This window comes from Parasteatoda tepidariorum, chromosome X2, assembly GCF_043381705.1.
Source record: "Parasteatoda tepidariorum isolate YZ-2023 chromosome X2, CAS_Ptep_4.0, whole genome shotgun sequence".
Lineage (NCBI taxonomy): Eukaryota > Metazoa > Arthropoda > Arachnida > Araneae > Theridiidae > Parasteatoda > Parasteatoda tepidariorum.
The window spans coordinates 25,822,576-25,830,572 of NC_092215.1; positions in this window are offsets into that span (position 1 = coordinate 25,822,576).

Below are 7,997 nucleotides of genomic sequence, written 5' to 3' on the forward strand. Positions count from 1 at the left end.
TTGGATTTGGAGATACTTGACTTAGTAGATGATTGCTTCAAGATACGTGATTTAGTAACGGATTGCCTTCTGAGGTGAAATAATGCTTAGCTTTGTGCTTTGGTAGGGCCAAGATACTTAATTTAGTAGGGGATTACCTTCCTAGGAGAAGTAATGCTTAGCTTTATGCTATGGTAGGGCCAAGATACTTGATTTAGTAAAGGATTTCCTTCCGAGGCGAAGTAATGCTTAGCTTTATGTTATGGTAGGGTATAGAAGGTTCTGCTGGATCACCTTAAAAAATAATTGAATGTCTGTCAAAATGTCTAATTTGATTTGCATGGAATAATTTTTCTCATTTTTTCAATCTTTTTCTCTTCTACAAGTTTAGATATTTAATTCGTAGTTAGTAATAAACACGAAGAAAATTATTTAAAAAGAAATTCAATTAAAAACAGGGGAATAAACTATACAATCTCTTTATTAGTTCACAAGATTATATCTGCAAAGAGGAGTGCTTTCTAATATTGTATCAATATAGCCAAAGCAAAATAGATCAATACCATAGTTGGAGGAGCACTCAAAAAAGTTTTGAAACAAAATAGAATAGAACACATTAAGTAATAAATATCAAGTCAAAAACAGAAAATAAAATGTAAAGAAAAAACAGAACAAAACCTAAAGCTTAATCTGTAAAACGAGTAGTGAGCTTACATGAACGGAAAAATTTTGAAGATTTATTTGAAATATTTTCGTAATAAGATTGCAAGATAACAAAATATGAAAGCAAAAGCGCAAATCGAGTTTATTTGTTTTATAGCGCTTTCTTACTGCAGTACTGAAGTGCAAATGATTTGTTAGTTACCAAGAATTGGCTCGAAAAGGGATGTGCGCAAGAAGGTAATATTATACTGGATGATTTAAAGCAGTTTAAATTAATAAGGTTAATATTTAATTATACAATTTTAACGATTTTAGACAATTAACTTATATTTAAGAGAGAGACTTTTCTTAAACAAAAGTTTATTTTCTGAAATCGTTGAAATTGCATAATTAAATCGAGAGAGAGAGATAATAATTAAATAGAGATCTTTCTCTTAATAGAGAGAGAGAGAGAGAGAGAGAGAGATTAACCCGTTTTGTCCCAAGTTTATATGATACAAGAAGTGGTTTTATGGAAAAGGTGGTATAATATATTATCAAAATTAATTGGTTTTTCTACTGTTAGGGCATTCAAAAAGTCTTTGATAGATCAAAAAGTACTCGCTCCTTATAATTCCAGTTCTAATCAGAAATAACTAAATTATTGTGGTATCTGAGAATCTTTTAATTCACCCAGATAAATGAAAATTCTGAAAAAAGTTTCCCACCACAATGAATGTCTTTGAAAAAAGGAACTGTCCTAAATATATGACGCTGGGCGTTAACCGGTTAATTATTTAACAATACAATTTTAACGATTTTAGAAAATTATCTTTTATTTAAAAAAGTCTCTCTCTCTCTCTTAAATGAAAGCTAATTTTATAAAATCGTTAAAATTGTATAATTAAATATCAACATTATTAATTATAAACTGCTTTAAATTATTCCGTATAATATTACCTTCCTGCGCCCATCCATTTTAGGGCTAATCCTTAAGAACGCACTATAAAACAAATCCTACTATTTACGCTTTTACCTCAATTTGTGCTTCTGTTTTCATTTTTTGTAATCTGACAATCTTATTACAAATGTATTTTAAGTCATTCTTGAAAATTTTCCCGTTCGTGTAAGTTCTTTTGAATTTGTTACTCACCTTATAGATTTCGTTTTACGTCTTGTTCTGTTTTTTCTTTACATTTTATTTTCTGCTTTTTACGGGATATTTATTACTTAATGTGTTCTATCCCATTTTGTTTCAAAAAAAGGTACTTAAGAAGTTAAAATCTCCTCTAAATTTTTGATACCACTATAATTTATAAAAGCATTCTAATATAATTGCGAGCTCATAATATTACTTTGAAATCGATGGTATAAAAATTAATTAACTTATCTTACTTGTTTCGATCAATTCGAATTTTGTAGGAAGTAAGTATAACATCATATACAAATGCTTTGAACACGATCAAATTCCACAAGTAGTTGTGTCATGTAAAATATTCTAAAATATTTGCTGAAAAGAAAGAATGGTTACATATAATTAGCATGAATGTGTTCACATATTTTTGCCCAACACCTGTATATGCCAGTTTTAAGCATTTTTCAAGAAGTTTTAAATTTTATATTTAAAGTATTGGAAAAATTTATAGTTTCTTTTTTTTGGATTCATAAATTTAGTTTAAAATGATTTTGACTACCACTACAGATAAAATTAAAAAATAACGATTGTGCAGAGTTCCTATATTTAAAATTATTAAGATTTTCATTTTACCCTATTCAAAATAAATCACCGGCCATACGCGTAGTTCTTAAAAAAACCTGTTCAACAATGTTTTCATTTTCTTTTCTTTTATTCACAGTTTCTTTTTCTCATCAGAAGAAGCAGTTATAAATAATATAGTTTTACTAGCATTTTTTTCCATCTTTATTTCATCACCGAATCTCTTTTCAATATGTATTTCACAAGTCGTATCCTTTGAATGAATTCGGTAATATTTATTTAAGTTGTCTTAGATACAAGCTCTACGAATATTTTTATATTTATTTATTTCTCTATCACTGTATATAATACAGAATAGTTATTTAATTTACATTTTTCGGGTGGGGCGTTTAGTTTGAACCTCTAAGAATTTCCACAAAGAAAGGCTGCGTAAACTCTTCAGGGGTGGTGGGATTAAAACTGCTCCATTTATTTTTTGAGAATGAGGTAAACCACTAAAATTGTAATAGTATTTTAGTAATTGTAAATTAATAATATCACTAGCAGTAGTAGTATTTTTTATAGTATCTCTAGAACAACGTGGTATTTAATCAAATACTTTTAATTTTAAAAATATGTTTAAAAAAAACACAATAATAATGAGAATCACTAGATTGCGGCCATGCAAATGATGACACCAATTCTCTCGGCTCCTTTTGCCTAAGTTTTTAGGCTAAAATTTTATTGAAAAGTAAACTATTTCTGTAAGTAAATTAGATTTCAGAGGAAATCATATAAATTAATAAAAATGAACTCATTCTCCTGATTTGCAGACTCGTTATGCATGCTTTTCAGATAAATAAAAAATGATGCTTAATTTACTTTTCTATCAGTTTATTTCAGAAAGAAATCATGCATTTTTCATTACGACATCTTATATATTGCAATATATTTAGTATAGGTACCAAGTTAGATTTAGATATCAATCAGCTAAAAAAGTCCTATAATTTTTAATCACAAGCTTGCTATCAATTTTAATCATCATCATGCTGTCATCACTTTGGTATTCAAATAAATTGCTCCCCATTGGGGTTAAAAATTAAGCAAATATTGCTTTAAATAAATTAATAGATAAGTAATGGTGTTTCGTACGTTCCACTTCCTTAGTTACTTTAAGGCTATATGTTTTTTTCAAAATATTTTTTCGAGTTGAAACAATTAAAAAGTAAAGCTTTCAGAACTCTTGGTAGCTTTCGAATCCTCTTAAAAGCCTCACCACGAAAGTTGAGGTAAAGAGTAGCGTTCTATATGATCTTTTAAAACATTTTTGTATAGTGGTGTGGAAAATAAATTTTAATGAATGAAATATAATTCACTCAATCGTAGACATAGCCAATACTAGAATATATTAATAAATAAGAGTAGAAAGTTGGTAGACCCGGACAATCCTATATCTATATCATTTGAAAAAAATTATATTTTTCTCAGAGTTGTTAGAAAAAGAAAAGAAAATATATCAATACTTGGAAAATTGTTTTAAAAATGAATTAATTTAAAACTGAGTTTAAAGCACTTACCATATTTTGTATCTATATTTTGTTAAAATATTTGCTATACCCACCTGGGTAATGACCTTTCGTCATACAGCATACCTGCCAACTTTTAATCCCTTCCATTATCATTTTTCCCAGTGGTATTAAAATGGAATTAAAACTTCAATTTTAATCAAACAAATACATTGTATTTGAGAAAACTTAAGATGACAACCATGATGCTGGATGCTGAATATTGGGGTTATCTCGGCATTTGGCGCGAAGTGCCACTAACCGATTCATCGATTCTGTTTTGTTGTATTCTGGAAGATCCTATATATCTTTGAAGTTGTAGTATGTTGTAACAAAAAATCAAGTCCTTAAAGATGTAAATCTTTAGTTTTGAAGGGAAAATCATCTGACAACCATGGTAGTAACGCATATTAATATATGTGCTTAATTTTTGTAGGAATAGTGGTGATCAAAATCATTTAAAAATTAAGTTTATAAAAGAAAAAATATTATATATTTACTACCACTTTAAATATGAAAATAAAATCTTCCGGAAAATCCGGAAGAGTTGGCAGGTATGATGCAGGCATCTGAAGGACAGATTTCTTGGCTACTATTTCAAGAGCACCATATTAGGTGAGCTAACTTTGCTTCCCCAGTAAGGACAGATAGTAAAAAAAAGGAAAAAACATCCATGCCTTGCCCGGGATTCGAACCCAGAACCTTTCTAATGCAAAAACAGTTCCCTGACCCTTACACAGACCCGCCGGCTGATTTGTTAAAATAATAGCAAGGATTCATGCATTACTTTTTTGAATGTGCATCAAAACATCAAATTACTTTTTCTCAAAATCTTTCTCAAAGTAAAATATGCCAGCCCATTTAAGCTTATTATCATTATCTTTATTTGTAATTATCAAAATACTATTGAAAACAATTAGTGCTACTGTACGCAACTGAGTTACAGGATAAAAATGATCAGCAGACATTTTTTAGAACACTCATTTTTTATTATTATTTTTTGATCTGTTGCCATTCGCAACTCTCATAANCCGGGTCACCAGTTGTACGCAACTGAGTTACAGGATAAAAATGATCAGCAGACATTTTTTAGAACACTCATTTTTTATTATTATTTTCTGATCTGTTGCCATTCGCAACTCTCATAAAAGTAATATGAATAGTCATGTGACATATGATGTTCCTACACTACCTCAGCTGAGCTAACATCGCAAAAGTGTAAAATTGTCCCTTGTTATCAGAAAAAAACATTTTTTTAATGTATTTCATGTTGTGATAAACTAATCTTCAAATCAAGTTGCAATTTCCACGATTTAGATACCATTTAAGCTTTAGTGATCATGATTTTGCAGATATCTGTCTTCATATTTTAGTTTTTGATTTTTTGCAGTAATTAAAAACACTTTAGTATATATTTCGTTTGTCTCCTTTTTGAAATTATATCATATGATATATCATTACCTGTTGTTTTTTACACTTTCAAGTTAAGATTCTTTGTGATACTGGTGTGCGCTTTGTTACCAACAGAAAAATAAAATTAAACTTTGGCAACTACATCCTTAAGAGCTTCCAACTTCTATGATTTTTGATAAAATGCAGATTGAAGGGTAGGCAATCAAAATATTAAACTTTCAGAATTTTACCAATATTTTCGAGCAAGAGATCCGCAAAAGGCCGAGGGATATTAAAGAACAAAGCAACCACCCATTTTAAATTTTACATGAGATGATGTGAAAACGATGTGTTTGGGGTTTTAGATGCATACCCTCCAACTGCTACGGAATTTCCGTAGTTTCAGAAATCTTCTTTTCAGACGGTAGCAAAATTAATGTCTTAATATTTGAAAAAATTAATTTTAGCGTAACTTGTCCACTATTACTTATAAAAATGCAGGCCATATGGTTAGATTCTTAAGTTCTGATAAAAGTTTTATGAGAGATCCATTTGCTTTAAAAATTTCTACTTTGGTTCGCTACCACTAGAAAGAATTATTTTCAAAATCCTCATAAGTTGGAGGGTATGTAGATGTTAAGATAGCTACAAGATTTGTAGGTAAGATTTGAATGGTAGAAATCACATAAATCTCGGTGCACTGCCGCGAAGCGGCATTAACCGATTCATCTGTAGCAGAGATGCCAACTGCTCCGGACACGCCAAAATAATTAAAAAAAACGGTAAATACCTACAAAGTAAATTTTGCGAATATTTGACTATTTTTGCTTGCTTTTTAAATGCTTTAGCACGACATAGGTTCTTCAAAGTGGTGAAATACATAAGCCAACGAATTATTTAGAAATAGTGGTGGATATAAATCTACAAAATTGAATTTAATAAACCAGGAATCATAATAAATAAACTACCACTTTAAAATATATATTTGCTGTCAGGAGCAAGTTGGCATCTCTGCTGTAGTAATAAATCGATGATGAGGAGTAGTGAGGAGGAATGGAGATGGGAACAAGAGGGGGTTCGTGTGAGTCGGAGCTACAAGATTTGTGGAGAAAAATTGCTTTTTATATCAACTTTTGAAACACTCAGATTTACTGGTAAGGAATATAACTTTATATCAAGTTTATTAAACAAGGAATTATACATTAATACATAAAATTTGCTACCACTAGAAGAAATTTTAATGTAAAACATAGAAAGTTGGCAAATCTGCATCCGGTTAACCTCTTCAAGACGGGCGAGTCATATATGCATTCTCAGGGTGGCGATAATCAGGGTAAAAAAAGATAAGACTGGTAGAAAAACTATTTTTATAGCAGTTTATTTGTGGGCAGGGTAATGATGATTTGCTTTATTTAATTCATCACTACTTAGTTCGAAATAAAAATTTTATATCTACACTTTCAACACTCATGCATTGGATGTTTTTAGCTTTAAAGCGAAAACAAAAATAAATCTGTCAAATTAGCCATGTCCAAACTTAAACTACCGCTTTTTATTTTTTACCATCCTGATACTGATTCCTTAGGAACACATTTAGGACTTGCCAGTCCCGAAAGAGTACATTTTGAGAACCCAGAGATTAAAAGCAATTTTAACCAAACTTCTCTCAAGAACTTTTAAAATAGAATTTGGGGGTCATGCGCGCAATCGGTTCACTTTTTAAGTAATTTGAGTAGAATACTTATAAAGTCCCGGGTGGAAGCTTTCTCTTGTAGGAGGTGATGGTTTTGCTTGCATGAAAAGATTTTATAAAACAGTAGAGTGAGTTTTCAAAACTAAAACTTTCAGAATTTTACAGCGATGCCAACCAGATTTTGTGCCAACTTTTACTGCATATATTTAAAATTTTAAATATTCAGCCATCGGATCTCAAAGATACCAAATGCTCCGGACACGCCAAAATAATTAAAAAAACGGTAAATAACTGCAAACTAAATTTTGCAAATATTTGACTATTTTTGCTAGCTTTTTAAAAGGCATAGCATGACATAACTACTATAAAGTGGTGAATTATGTAAAACTATGAGTTATTTAGAAACAGTGATGGATAAAAGTCTACTAGTTTGAATTTATTAAACCAAGAATCACAATTGATAAACTACCACTTCAAAATATTTATTTGCTGTCCGGAGCGAGTTGGCATCTCTGGGATCTAGATACAGAGATGTCAATTGCTGGGTAAAAAATATTTTCTGGTGGTGATGAAAAATAAGTTATTTTTTGTTCAGTAGTTTTCACTTAAAGTAATTTTTCTACTGCTTCATATAAGAAATTTCAAGATATGATGCGAAATGCAACTTTATTGCAGTTTACTTGTGATGACACGTTTTAAGAAAAGCCGTAATTATCCTTATTTGAGAAGTTTTACTATTCAATTCATTACAAGTTATTAAAACTTTTGCAGAACGCAGAGCAGATCAACGCCTCCTACGACTGAAAGCCTCCACACGGTTTCTTATAGATAGTCCGATTAGACCACCATGAAGGTAAACCAGTTTGAGAAAGAGCCATTTAATAGAAAATCCAGTAAAAATAAGAAAGTAGTAACAAGTCAATGTCTACAAATATGTTTAATTTATTAATGCAATCAGTTTGTCTTATTTATTTGTCAACACAACTACAGATTCAATTCAGAAAAATATACAGGGTGTCTCAGTTAAGCG